Source organism: Oncorhynchus nerka, linkage group LG8 (genome assembly GCF_034236695.1).
Source record: "Oncorhynchus nerka isolate Pitt River linkage group LG8, Oner_Uvic_2.0, whole genome shotgun sequence".
Lineage (NCBI taxonomy): Eukaryota > Metazoa > Chordata > Actinopteri > Salmoniformes > Salmonidae > Oncorhynchus > Oncorhynchus nerka.
In genome coordinates, this window is record NC_088403.1 from 751,789 (window position 1) to 769,357 (window position 17,569).

Below are 17,569 nucleotides of genomic sequence, written 5' to 3' on the forward strand. Positions count from 1 at the left end.
GTTTTCATCTGTCAGCAACGGGTCCACCAGTCTGCCCACCTTCCCGCCCGCCCGTCGGTCCACCAGTCTGCCCACCTTCCCGCCCGCCTGCCGGTTCACCAGTCTGCCCACCTTCCCGCCCGCCCGCCGGTCCACCAAGTCTGCCCACCCGCCCGCCTGCCGGTCCACCAGTCTGCCCACCTGTCCGCCCGCCCGCTGGTCCACCAGTCTGCCCACCCGCCCGCCCGCCCGCCCGCGGTCCACCAGTCTGCCCACCCGCCTGCCCGCCCGCCGACCAGTCTGCCCACCCGCCCGCCTGCCGGTCCACCAGTCTGCCCACCTGCCCGCCCGCCCGCCGGTCCAGCAGTCTGCCCACCTTCTGAAAAAGCTGAATCCACTAACTTTAAGGGGTGTCCACATACTGCTGTATATATAGTGGATGAAGGGGTGTCCTGTATATATAGTGGATGAAGGGGTGTCCTCATACTGCTGTATATATAGTGGATGAAGGGGTGTCCTGTATATATAGTGGATGAAGGGGTGTCCTGTATATGTAGTGGATGAAGGGGTGTCCTGTATATATAATGGTTGAAGGGGTGTCCTCATACTGCTGTATATATAGTGGATGAAGGGGTGTCCTCATACTGCTGTATATATAGTGGATGAAGGGGTGTCCACAAACTGTTGTATATATAGTTGATGAAGGGGTGTCCACATACTGCTGTATATACAGTGGGGAGAACACTGCCGATTTTGCATGTTTCCCTACTTACAAAGCATGTAGAGGTCTGTAATTTTTTATCATAGGTACACTTCAACTGTGAGAGACGGAATCTAAAACAAAAATCCAGAAAATCACATTGTATGATTTTTAAGTAATTAATTAGCATTAGACACCTCACACTGCCGTCCAGTCCAGGGAGAGTTCTGTCCTACTTTCCTTTCTACTTTCTCCTACTTTCCTACGACTTACCAACTTCTTCTATATCTCAATTCTGGATAGAAGCACTTCACCCCATAGTGAGATATAACCTTCGCCCCATAGTGAAATATAACCTTCACCCCATGGTCATCTTCACCCCATAGTGAGATATCACCTTCACCCCATAGTGAGATATAACCTTCACCCCATAGTGAGATATAACCTTCACCCCATGGTCATCTTCACCCCATAGTGAGACATCACCTTCACCCCATAGTGAGACATCACCTTCACCCCATAGTGAGACATCACCTTCACCCCATAGTGAGACATCACCTTCACCCCATAGTGAGACATCACCTTCACCACATAGTGAGATATCACCTTCACCCCATAGTGAGATATAACCTTCACCCCATAGTGAGATATCACCTTCACCCCATAGTGAGACATCACCTTCACCCCATAGTGAGATATAACCTTCACCCCATAGTGAGACATCACCTTCACCCCATAGTGAGATATCACCTTCACCCCATAGTGAGATATCAGCTGATGGTTTATCTACGAGGACGGTCTCTAGGATACTGAAATGATACAGGGTCTCTTGACACACGCACGCACGCACGCACGCACGCACGCACGCACGCACGCACGCACGCACGCACGCACGCACGCACGCACGCACACACACACACACACACACACACACACACACACACACACACACACACACACACAGCCTTTCTGCTTCACTGACTCTATAATGCAGCTAGTTAGTCATCAGCAGTCTGTCCTGTCTCCCAGAGAGGGCTGTGTGTCCTGTCTCCCAGAGAGGGCTGTGTGTCCTGTCTACCAGAGAGGGCTGTGTGTCCTGTCTACCAGAGAGGGCTGTGTGTCCTGTCTACCAGAGAGGGCTGTGTGTCCTGTCTACCAGAGAGGGCTGTGTGTCCTGTCTACCAGAGAGGACTGTGTGTCCTGTCTACCAGAGAGGGCTGTGTGTCCTGTCTACCAGAGAGGGCTGTGTGTCCTGTCTACCAGAGAGGGCTGTGTGTCCTGTCTATCAGAGAGGGCCGTGTGTCCTGTCTACCAGAGAGGGCTGTGTGTCCTGTCTACCAGAGAGGGCTGTGTGTCCTGTCTACCAGAGAGGGGTGTGTGTCCTGTCTAACAGCCGTGTGTCTATCAATCACTATACTATTGCTGTCAGCTTCCTCCCTCTGTCCTGTTGTCGACTGCTTTGATGTGTCCTGTGCGGCCCCCTATTCAGTTCACAGTGAACTACTTCTGACAAGAACCCACTGGTGTCCTGTAGGGAATAAGGGGTCCATTTGGAAAACAGCAGGCCGCGCCTTGTTAAAGTAGCAGCTGATAACATTTATGAGATGAAGACGAGGGAGGTGGTGTGTGTGTGAAGGATGCATAAGGACTTCAGTCTCCACCGGTATCAGATGTAGGGTAACGTCCCCGGAGGGGTGACGCATCGCGGCTCGGGAAAGGGAGGCGTTTCTATTTTAGTGTGTTGCTTGACAGCAGGAATGAAATTTGACAACAGATGACATTGTCTCGAGAAGGAGGTACATGCACGTTGTATACACACACACACACACACACTCAAAAACACACACACACACACACACACACACACACACACAGATCTGGTGTCCAGTAGAGAAGCCTGTGGAGAGAGCTGGTGTCCAGGAGAGAGGCCTGTGGATAGAGCTGGTGTCCAGGAGAGGCCTGTGGATAGAGCTGGTGTCCAGTAGAGAGGCCTGTGGATAGAGCTGGTGTCCAGTAGAGAGACCTGTGGATAGAGCTGGTGTCCAGTAGAGAGACCTGTGGATAGAGCTGGTGTCCAGTAGAGAGACCTGTGGATAGAGCTGGTGTCTTGGACAGAGACCTGTGGATAGAGCTGGTGTCTTGGACAGAGACCTGTGGATAGAGCTGGTGTCCAGGAGAGAGACCTGTGGATAGAGCTGGTGTCCAGGAGAGGCCTGTGGATAGAGCTGGTGTCCAGTAGAGAGGCCTGTGGATAGAGCTGGTGTCCAGTAGAGAGACCTGTGGATAGAGCTGGTGTCCAGGAGAGAGACCTGTGGATAGAGCTGGTGTCCAGTAGAGAGGCCTGTGGATAGAGCTGGTGTCCAGTAGAGAGACCTGTGGATAGAGCTGGTGTCCAGGAGAGGCCTGTGGATAGAGCTGGTGTCCAGTAGAGAGGCCTGTGGATAGCTGGTGTCCAGTAGAGAGGCCTGTGGATAGAGTTGGTGTCCAGTAGAGACCTATGGATAGAGCTGGTGTCCAGGAGAGGCCTGTGGATAGAGCTGGTGTCCAGTAGAGAGACCTGTGGATAGAGCTGGTGTCCAGGAGAGAGACCTGTGGATAGAGCTGGTGTCCAGTAGAGAGGCCTGTGGATAGAGCTGGTGTCCAGTAGAGAGACCTGTGGATAGAGCTGGTGTCCAGTAGAGAGACCTGTGGATAGAGCTGGTGTCCAGGAGAGGCCTGTGGATAGAGCTGGTGTCCAGTAGAGAGGCCTGTGGATAGAGCTGGTGTCCAGTAGAGAGGCCTGTGGATAGAGTTGGTGTCCAGTAGAGACCTATGGATAGAGCTGGTGTCCAGGAGAGGCCTGTGGATAGAGCTGGTGTCCAGTAGAGAGACCTATGGATAGAGCTGGTGTCCAGGAGAGGCCTGTGGATAGAGCTGGTGTCCAGTAGAGAGAGATCCACAGGCCTCTCCTGGACACCAGCTGTATCCACAGGTCTCTCTCCTGGACACCAGCTCTATCCACAGGTCTCTCTCCTGGACACCAGCTCTATCCACAGGTCTCTCTCCTGGACACCAGATCTGTACTTGTTATTCACACTTAAGGTCTGTACAAAATGGAGGTCGATCCATTTCAGAGGCCCATGAATGCAGTAGTACCAAGTACAATGTTACACTTTATACCAAATCACCGAGTCAGGAAAAGTCCAAAATGATGTTTTCATTTCAGGCCAGATAAAAACTCACTTTACATTAAACCTTAATTTATTACGGTTAACTAAATACGCAAGAGATTACCAGGGGACTTTAACATCGGATATAAAAAGGTATTTTAGAGTATGTTTGGATGAGAGAGAAAAAAGAAACGATTTCAAATGCCAATTAGTTGTATTTTGCACAACTATATTAATGCCTGTTTAGACACAGAGCAGAATAAAGACGTTCCACAGTGACATCACAGACAGATTTCTGCTGACAACATCTGTGCTCGTCACATACCTTGCAGGGCTGTTAGCTCAAGAGACTGTGAGTGGAAGCCTGAGTGAAAAACATGCACATCGTATAGCCGCTTTAAAACCATGCATTACTGTAGTGGAATAGAATAGTCCTGTTTTAAAACCATGCATTACTGTAGTGGAATAGAATAGTCCTGTTTTAAAACGATACATTACTGTAGTGGAATAGAATAGTCCTGCTTTAAAACTATACATTACTGTAGTGGAATAGAATGATCCTGTTTTAAAACCATACATTACTGTAGTGGAATAGTCCTGTTTTAAAACTATACATTACTGTAGTGGAATAGAATAGTCCTGTTTTAAAACCATACATTACTGTAGTGGAATAGAATAGTCCTGCTTTAAAACTATACATTACTGTAGTGGAATAGTCCTGTTTTAAAACTATACATTACTGTAGTGGAATAGAATAGTCCTGTTTTAAAACTATACATTACTGTAGTGGAATAGAATAGTCCTGTTTTAAAACTATACATTACTGTAGTGGAATAGAATGGTCCTGTTTTAATAGCACTGAGAATGAAGCTATGTATTAGCCACACTAGCATAGCAGTTAGAATGAAGCTATGTATTAGCCACACTAGCATAGTACTTAGAATGAAGCTATGCATTACCCACACTAGCATAGTACTTAGAATGAAGCTATGTATTAGCCACACTAGCATAGTACTTCGAATGAAGCTATGCATTAGCCACACTAGCATAGCACTTAGAATCAAGCTATGTATTAGCCACACTAGCATAGTACTTAGAATGAAGCTATGTATTAGCCACACTAGCATAGCACTTAGAATGAAGCCATGTATTAGCCACACTAGCATAGCACTTAGAATGAAGCTATGTATTAGCCACACTAGCATAGCAGTTAGAATGAAGCTATGTATTAGCCACACTAGCATAGCACTTAGAGTGAAGCTATGTATTAGCCACAGTAGCATATCAGTTAGAATGAAGCTATGTATTAGCCTCACTAGCATAGCACTTAGAGTGAAGCTATGTATTAGCCACACTAGCATAGCACTTAGAATGAAGCTATGCATTACCCACACTAGCATAGTACTTAGAATGAAGCTATGTATTAGCCACACTAGCATAGTACTTCGAATGAAGCTATGCATTAGCCACACTAGCATAGCACTTAGAATCAAGCTATGTATTAGCCACACTAGCATAGTACTTCGAATGAAGCTATGCATTAGCCACACTAGCATAGCACTTAGAATGAAGCTATGCATTACATTTTACATTTAAGTCATTTAGCAGACGCTCTTATCCAGAGCATAGTACTTCGAATGAAGCTATGCATTAGCCACACTGGCATAGCACTTAGAATGAACCTATGCATTAGCCACACTAGCATAGCACTTAGAATGAAGCTATTCATTTGCCACAATAGCATAGTACTTAGAATGAAGCTATGTATTAGCCACACTAGCATAGCACTTAGAATGAAGCCATGTATTAGCCACACTAGCATAGCACTTAGAGTGAAGCTATGTATTAGCCACAGTAGCATATCAGTTAGAATGAAGCTATGTATTAGCCTCACTAGCATAGCACTTAGAGTGAAGCTATGTATTAGCCACACTAGCATAGCACTTAGAATGAAGTTATGTTTTAGCCACACTAGCATAGCACTTAGAGTGAAGCTATGTATTAGCCACACTAGCATAGCACTTAGAATGAAGCTATGTTTTAGCCATGTGGCCAGGCATTCTAAGACGTATGCTAGTGCTGCTAGTGTGGGTACTGGAACATAGCATGTCCCCTTTCACACCCCGGTAGTGTCCCTAATGGCACCTGATTCTCTATGAGCTCTGATCTAAAGAAGTGCACCAAATAGGGAATAGGGTGCCAGGGCCCATTGGGTTATGATTAAAAGTAGTGCACTATATAAGAATGAGGGTGCCAGGGGCCATAGGGTTCTGGTCTAAAGTAGTTTATTATATAGGGAATAGGCAGACTAGCCGGTCATGTGAATCCTCTCCTATCCTGTCGTGCCAGTCACCATACCCACCTAGACCACTTCCTATCCAATATAGTCTCTAATATCTTCTGCTGTCCATTGGTGTGTGTGTGTGTGTGTGTGTGTGTGTGTGTGTGTGTGTTTGTACTTTACATAAGTACCACTCTCCCATATTGAGGTATAGTAATATAGTGGTAGAGAGGGAGGGGGGCAGAGAGGGAGGGGGGTAGAGAGGGAGGGAAGCTCTGCTAGCTACTCAGCAGGGCTAGCTACTCAGCAGGGCAGGGCTAGCTACTCAGCAGGGCAGGGCTAGCTACTCAGCAGGGCAGGCAGTAAGGTAGGGCTAGCTACTCAGCAGGGCAGGTAGTGAGGCAGGGCTAGCTACTCAGCAGGGCAGGTAGTAAGGCAGGGCTAGCTACTCAGCAGGGCTAGCTACTCAGCCGGGCAGGTAGTAAGGCAGGGCTAGCTACTCAGCAGGGCAGGCAGTAAGGCAGGGCTAGCTACTCAGCAGGGCAGGTAGTGAGGCAGGGCTAGCTACTCAGCAGGGCAGGCAGTAAGGCAGGGCTAGCTACTCAGCAGGGCAGGTAGTGAGGCAGGGCTAGCTACTCAGCAGGGCAGGTAGTGAGGCAGGGCTAGCTACTCAGCAGGGCTAGCTACTCAGCAGGGCATGCAGTAAGGCAGGGCTAGCTACTCAGCAGGGCTAGCTACTCAGCAGGGCAGGCAGTAAGGTAGGGCTAGCTACTCAGCAGGGCAGGCAGTAAGGCAGGGCTAGCTACTCAGCAGGGCTAGCTACTCAGCAGGGCAGGCAGTAAGGCAGGGCAGGCAGTAAGGCAGGGCTAGCTACTCAGCAGGGCTAGCTACTCAGCAGGGCAGGCAGTAAGGCAGGGCTAGCTACTCAGCAGGGCAGGCAGTAAGGCAGGGCTAGCTACTCAGCAGGGCAGGCAGTGTGGCAGGGCTAGCTACTCAGCAGGGCAGGGCTAGCTACTCAGCAGGGCAGGCAGTAAGGCAGGGCTAGCTACTCAGCAGGGCAGGCAGTAAGGTAGGGCTAGCTACTCAGCAGGGCAGGGCTAGCTACTCAGCAGGGCAGGGCTAGCTACTCAGCAGGGCAGGGCTAGCTACTCAGCAGGGCAGGGCTAGCTACTCAACAGGGCAAGTAGTAAGGCAGGACTAGCTACTCAGCAGGGCAGGTAGTAAGGCAGGACTAGCTACTCAGCAGGGCAAGTAGTAAGGCAGGACTAGCTACTCAGCAGGGCAGGCAGTAAGGCTCGGCTAGCTACTCAGCAGGGCAGGGCTAGCTACTCAGCAGGGCAGGCAGTGTGGCAGGGCTAGCTACTCAGCAGGGCAGGGCTAGCTACTCAGCAGGGCAGGCTTAAGGTCTGTTCCATGATAGCATCGTCACGAACAAGGCTTCCCTAAAACGGAAGCCTGAGGAAGTTGAAGGCAGAAAAATATCTAAATAGGGAACCGGCTGTAAATCAGTGAACCCAAATGCCTTGCTGCGGAGCTCCAATAGTGCTCGCTACATTAGTGTCGTAGGTGCAACAGTGCGTGAGGATGCTCTGGAAAAATCGCTGATTAAAACCCCATCAGAATATGCTGATGTGTGTCTATGTTGTGTGTAGAACATACTTCTGATAAACACAGTTCAGCTTTTCCTCCAGGGTCTCTACCCTTTTCTGCAATGTTGCAAACTAGCATATGGAACAACTTTACAAAACGTGTCCTTCCCCGGTCTGAAAACAGTGACGAACATAACACGTTTTGCCATGTGGGGGGGAGGGTTCTGGAAATGTAACATCCAATCAAGATCTGGCACCTGGGAACCAGCGAACCATTCAAACCGTTTCTTTGCTAAAACTAAATTCTCCAGAGCGACCAAATTAATATGTTGCAGCTGAGTATAAAATGAATGACCAGAAATGAAAGGGGCGTGCACAAAATTAACCAATAGATAAAGAGGAAACAATATTAACCAATAGATAAAGAGGAAACAATATTTAACCAATAGATAAAGAGGAAACAATATTAACCAATAGATAAAGAGGAAATAATATTAACCAATAGATAAAGAGGAAACAATATTAACCAATAGATAAAGAGGAAACAATATTAACCAATAGATAAAGAGGAAACAATATTTAACCAATAGATAAAGAGGAAACAATATTAACCAATAGATAAAGAGGAAATAATATTAACCAATAGATAAAGAGGAAACAATATTAACCAATAGATAAAGAGGAAACAATATGAACCAATAGATAAAGAGGAAATAATATGAACCAATAGATAAAGAGGAAATAATATCAACCAATAGATAAAGAGGAAATAATATCAACCAATAGATAAAGAGGAAATAATATTAACCAATAGATAAAGAGGAAATAATATTAAACCGTAGATAAAGAGGAAACAATATGAACCAATAGATAAAGAGGAAATAATATTAACCAATAGATAAAGAGGAAACAATATTAACCAATAGATAAAGAGGAAACAATATTAACCAATAGATAAAGAGGAAATAATACCCAAAATAATCAGGAGAAAACCCAACTTACTGACGCCGGTCAGATACAAATACAACAACGATAATAACTATAATAACTATACTAACTATAATAACTATAATAACTATACTATAATAACTATACTATAATAACTATAATAACTATACTAACTATAATAACTATACTATAATAACTATACTATAATAACTATAATAACTATACTAACTATAATAACTATAATAACTATAATAACTATACTATAATAATAACTATAATAACTATAATAACTATAATAACTATAATAACTATAATAATAACTATAATAATAACTATAATAACTATAATAACTATAATAACTATAATAATAATAACTATAATAACTATACTATAATAATAACTATAATAACTATACTAATAACTAATAACTATAATAACTATAATAACTAACTATAATAATAACTATAATAACTATAATAACTATATAATAACTATAATAACTATAATAACTATACTATAATAACTATACTATAATAATAACTATAATAACTATAATAACTATAATAACTATAATAACTATAATATAACTAACTATAATAACTATAATAACTATAATAACTATAATAACTATAATAATAACTATAATAACTATAATAACTATAATAACTATAATAACTATAATAACTATAATAACTATAATAACTAACTATAATAACTATAATAACTATAATAACTATACTATAATAACTATAATAACTATACTATAATAATAACTATAATAACTAACTATAATAACTATAATAACTATAATAACTATACTAACTATAATAACTATACTATAATAATAACTATAATAACTATAATAACTATAATATACTATAATAACTATAATAACTATAATAACTATAATAACTATAATATAATAACTATAATAACTATAATAATACTATAATAATAACTATAATAACTATAATAAACTATAATAACTATAATAACTATAATAATAATAACTATAATAACTATAATAACTATACTATAATAACTATAATAATAACTATAATAACTATAATAACTATACTATATAATAACTATAATAACTATAATAACTAATAACTATAATAATATAATAACTATAATAACTATAATAATAACTATAATAATAACTATAATAACTATAATAACTATAATAACTATACTATAATAACTATAATAACTATAATAACTATAATAACTATACTATAATAACTATACTATAATAATAACTATAATAATAACTATAATAACTATAATAACTATAATAACTATAATAACTATACTAACTATACTATAATAATAACTATAATAACTATAATAACTATAATAACTATACTAACTATACTATAGTAATAACTATAATAACTATAATAACTATAATAACTATAATAACTATACTATAATAACTATAATAACTATAATAACTATACTATAATAATAACTATAATAATAACTATAATAACTATAATAACTATAATAACTATAATAACTATACTATAATAACTATAATAACTATAATAACTATAATAACTATACTATTATAATAACTATAATAACTATAATAACTATACTATAATAATAACTATAATAACTATAATAACTATAATAACTATAATAACTATACTATAATAATAACTATAATAACTATAATAACTATACTATAATAACTATACTATAATAATAACTATAATAACTATACTATAATAATAACTATAATAACTATAATAACTATAATAACTATACTATAATAATAACTATAATAACTATAATAACTATATAAATAATATAATAACTATAATAACTATACTATAATAACTATACTATAATAATAACTATAATAACTATACTAATAATAACTATAATAACTATAATAACTATACTATAATAACTATAATAACTATAATAACTATACTATAATAATAACTATAATAACTATAATAACTATACTATAATAACTATAATAACTATAATAACTATACTATAATAATAACTATAATAATACTATAATAATAACTATAATAACTATAATAACTATACTATAATAATAACTATAACTATAATAACTATAATAACTATACTATAATAACTATAATAACTATATAACTATAATAACTATAATAACTATACTATAATAATAACTATAATAACTATAATAACTATACTATAATAATAACTATAATAACTATAATAACTATAATAACTATAATAACTATACTATAATAATAACTATAATAACTATAATAACTATACTAACTATACTATAATAATAACTATAATAACTATAATAACTATACTATAATAATAACTATAATAACTATAATAACTATACTATAATAATAACTATAATAACTATAATAACTATACTATAATAACTATAATAACTATAATAACTATACTATAATAACTATAATAACTATAATAACTATACTATAATAATATAATAACTATAATAACTATAATAACTAATAATAACTATAATAACTATACTATAATATATAATAATAACTATAATAACTATACTATAATAATAACTATAACTATATAACTATACTATAATAATAACTATAATAACTATAATAACTATACTATAATAATAACTATAATAACTATAATAACTATAATAACTATAATAACTATACTATAATAATAACTATAATAACTATACTATAATAATAACTATAATAACTATAATAACTATAATAACTATACTATAATAACTATAATAACTATACTATAATAATAACTATAATAACTATAATAACTATAATAACTATACTATAATAATAACTATAATAACTATAATAACTATAATAACTATACTATAATAATAACTATAATAACTATAATAACTATAATAACTATAATAACTATACTATAATAATAACTATAATAACTATAATAACTATAATAACTATAATAACTATACTATAATAATAACTATAATAACTATAATAACTATAATAACTATAATAATAACTATAATAACTATAATAACTATAATAACTATAATAACTATACTATTATAATAACTATAATAACTATAATAACTATAATAACTATAATAATTATAATAACTATAATAACTATACTATAATAATAACTATAATAACTATAATAACTATATATAATAATAACTATAATAACTATACTATAATAATAACTATAAATAACTATACTATAATAATAACTATAATAACTATAATAACTATAATAACTATAATAATAATAACTATAATAACTATACTATAATAATAACTATAATAACTATAATAACTATAATAACTATAATAATAACTATAATAATAACTATAATAACTATAATAACTATAATAACTATAATAACTAACTATAATAACTATACTATAATAATAACTATAATAACTATAATAATAACTATAATAACTATAAACTAACTATAATAATAACTATAATAACTATAATAACTATACTATAATAATAACTATAATAACTATAATAACTATACTATAATAACTATAATAACTATACTATAATAATATAATAACTATAATAATAACTATAATAACTATAATATACTATAATAACTATACTATAATAACTATAATAACTATAATAAATAACTATACTATAATAATAACTATAATAACTATACTATAATAACTATAATAACTATAATAACTATAATAACTATAATAATAACTATAATAACTATAATAACTATAATAACTATAATAACTATAATAACTATATATAATAACTATAATAACTATAATAACTATAATAACTATAATAACTATAATAACTATACTATAATAATAACTATAATAACTATAATAACTATAATAACTATAATAACTATAATAACTATACTATAATAATATAATAACTATAACTATAATAACTATAATAATAACTATAATAACTATAATAATAATAACTATAATAACTATAATAACTATAATAACTATAATAACTATACTATAATAATAACTATAATAACTATAATAACTATAATAACTATACTATAATAACTATAATAACTATAATAACTATAATAACTATAATAACTATAATAACTATAATAACTATAATAACTATAATAACTATAATAACTATAATAACTATAATAACTATAATAACTATAATAACTATAATAACTATAATAACTATAATAATATAATAACTATAATAACTATACTATAATAATAACTATAATAACTATAATAACTATAATAACTATAATAACTATAATAACTATACTATAATAACTATACTATAATATAATATAATAACTATAATAACTATACTATAAATAACTAAATAACTATAATAACTATACTAACTATAATAACTATAATAACTATAATAACTATAATAATAACTATAATAACTATAATAACTATAATAACTATAATAACTATAATAACTATACTATAATAATAACTATAATAACTATAATAACTATAATAACTATAATAACTATAATAACTATACTATAATAATAACTATAATAACTATAATAACTATAATAACTATAATAACTATACTATAATAACTAAATAACTATAATAACTATAATAACTATAATAACTATAATAACTAATAACTATAATAACTATAATATACTATAATAACTATAATAACTATAATAACTATAATAACTATAATAACTAACTAAATAACTATAATAACTATAATAACTATAATAACTATAATAATAACTATAATAACTATAATAACTATAATAACTATAATAATAACTATATAATAACTATAATAACTATAATAACTATACTATAATAATAACTATAATAACTATAATAACTATAATAACTATAATAACTATAATAACTATAATAACTATACTATAATAATATACTATAATAACTATAATAACTATAATAACTATAATAATAACTATAATATAACTATAATAACTATAATAACTATACTATAATAATAACTATAATAACTATAATAACTATACTATAATAATAACTATAATAACTATAATAACTATACTATAATAATAACTATAATAACTATAATAATAATAACTATAATAACTATAATAACTATAACTATAATAACTATAATAATAATAACTATAATAACTATAATAACTATAATAACTATAATAACTATAATAACTATAATAACTATACTATATAATAACTATAATAACTATAATAACTATAATAACTATAATAACTATAATAATAACTATAATAACTATAATAACTATAATAACTATAATAACTATAATAATAACTATAATAACTATAATAACTATAATAACTATACTATAATAATAACTATAATAACTATACTATAATAACTATAATAACTATACTATAATAATAACTATAATAACTATAATAACTATACTATAATAATAACTATAATAACTATAATAACTATAATAACTATAATAACTATACTATAATAATAACTATAATAACTATAATAACTATAATAACTATAATAATAACTATAATAACTATAATAACTATAATAATAATAACTATAATAACTATAATAATAACTATAATAATAACTATAATAACTATAATAACTATACTATAATAATAACTATAATAACTATAATAACTAACTATAATAACTATAATAACTATAATATACTATAATAACTATAATAACTATAATAACTATACTATAATAATAACTATAATAAATAACTATAATAACTATAATAACTATAATAACTATAATAACTATAATAATAATAACTATAATAACTATAATAACTATAATAACTATAATAACTATAATAACTATACTATAATAATAACTATAATAACTATAATAACTATAATAACTATACTATAATAACTATAATAACTATAATAACTATAATAACTATAATAACTATACTATAATAATAACTATAATAACTATAATAACTATAATAACTATATAATAACTATAATAATAACTATAATAATATAATAACTATAATAACTATAATAACTATAATAATAATAACTATAATAACTATAATAACTATACTATAATAATAACTATAATAACTATAATAACTATAATAACTATAATAACTATACTATAATAATAACTATAATAACTATAATAACTATAATAACTATACTATAATAATAACTATAATAACTATAATAACTATAATAACTATACTATAATAACTATAATAACTATAATAACTATAATAACTATAATAATATACTATAATAAATAACTATAATAACTATAATAACTATACTATAATAATAACTATAATAACTATAATAACTATACTATACTATAATAACTATAATAACTATAATAACTATACTATAATAATAACTATAATAACTATAATAACTATACTATAATAATAACTATAATAACTATACTATAACTATAATAACTATACTATAATAATAACTATAATAACTATAATAACTATAATAACTATACTATAATAATAACTATAATAACTATAATAACTATACTATTATAATAACTATAATAACTATAATAACTATAATAACTATAATAACTATACTATAATAATAACTATAATAACTATAATAACTATAATAACTATACTATAATAATAACTATAATAACTATAATAACTATACTATAATAATAACTATAATAACTATAATAACTATAATAACTATAATAACTATACTATAATAATAACTATAATAACTATAATAACTATACTATAATAATAACTATAATAACTATAATAACTATACTATTATAGGGGCTATAACTATAATAACTATAATAACTATACTCTGTAATATGGGATAACTATAATAACTATAATAACTATAATAACTATACTATTATAATAACTATAATATATAAAGGTCATTCTCTGTGGTAATGCAACTACAGGTGAATTACATTCTCTGTATTAATAACTATGGGATAACTGTCATTCTCTGTGGTAATGCAGGGCTATGGGATAACGGTCATTCTCTGTGGTAATGCAGGGCTATGGGATAACGGTCATTCTCTGTGGTAATGCAGGGCTATGGGATAACGGTCATTCTCTGTGGTAATGCAGGGCTATGGGATAACTGTCGGTCATTCTCTGTGGTAATGCAGGGCTATGGGATAACGGTCATTCTCTGTGGTAATGCAGGGCTATGGGATGGGATAACGGTCATTCTCTGTGGTAATGCAGGGCTATGGGATAACGGTCATTCTCTGTGGTAATGCAGGGCTATGGGATAACATCTGTGGTAATGCAGGGCTATGGGATAACTGTCATTCTCTGTGGTAATGCAGGGCTATGGGATAACGGTCATTCTCTGTGGTAATGCAGGGCTATGGGATAACGGTCATTCTCTGTGGTAATGCAGGGCTATGGGATAACGGTCATTCTCTGTGGTAATGCAGGGCTATGGGATAACGGTCATTCTCTGTGGTAATGCAGGGCTATGGGATAACGGTCATTCTCTGTGGTAATGCAGGGCTATGGGATAACGGTCATTCTCTGTGGTAATGCAGGGCTATGGGATAACTGTCATTCTCTGTGGTAATGCAGGGCTATGGGATAACGGTCATTCTCTGTGGTAATGCAGGGCTATGGGATAACGGTCATTCTCTGTGGTAATGCAGGGCTATGGGATAACGGTCATTCTCTGTGGTAATGCAGGGCTATGGGATAACGGTCATTCTCTGTGGTAATGCAGGGCTATGGGATAACGGTCATTCTCTGTGGTAATGCAGGGCTATGGGATAACGGTCATTCTCTGTGGTAATGCAGGGCTATGGGATAACGGTCATTCTCTGTGGTAATGCAGGGCTATGGGATAACGGTCATTCTCTGTGGTAATGCAGGGCTATGGGATAACTGTCATTCTCTGTGGTAATGCAGGGCTATGGGATAACTGTCATTCTCTGTGGTAATGCAGGGCTATGGGATAACGGTCATTCTCTGTGGTAATGCAGGGCTATGGGATAACGGTCATTCTCTGTGGTAATGCAGGGCTATGGGATAACTGTCATTCTCTGTGGTAATGCAGGGCTATGGGATAACTGTCATTCTCTGTGGTGCAGGGCTAATAACTGTCATTCTCTGTGGTAATGCAGGGCTATGGGATAACTGTCATTCTCTGTGGTAATGCAGGGCTATGGGATAACGGTCATTCTCTGTGGTAATGCAGGGCTATGGGATAACTGTCATTCTCTGTGGTAATGCAGGGCTATGGGATAACGGTCATTCTCTGTGGTAATGCAGGGCTATGGGATAACGGTCATTCTCTGTGGTAATGCAGGGCTATGGGATAACTGTCATTCTCTGTGGTAATGCAGGGCTATGGGATAACGGTCATTCTCTGTGGTAATGCAGGGCTATGGGATAACTGTCATTCTCTGTGGTAATGCAGGGCTATGGGATAACGGTCATTCTCTGTGGTAATGCAGGGCTATGGGATAACGGTCATTCTCTGTGGTAATGCAGGGCTATGGGATAACGGTCATTCTCTGTGGTAATGCAGGGCTATGGGATAACGGTCATTCTCTGTGGTAATGCAGGGCTATGGGATAACGGTCATTCTCTGTGGTAATGCAGGGCTATGGGATAACGGTCATTCTCTGTGGTAATGCACAGGCATGGGATAACTGTCATTCTCTGTGGTAATGCACAGTCATGGGATAACTGTCATTTTCTGTTTCGATGGATGTTTGTATGTTCTTCCAGTCTCATTTAACTGTCTCCTTTGGTAATGACCAATATAAAAAAAACACATGGGATAACGGTCATTCTCTGTGGTAACAGGGCTATGGGATAAGAGCAGTTATCTCTGTGGTAATGCACGCCATGGGATAACTGTCGTCTCTGTGGTAATGCAGTTATCTCATTGTTTAGGGCTGGGAGAAGAGTCAGTTCTCTCATTGTTTAGTCTGGGAG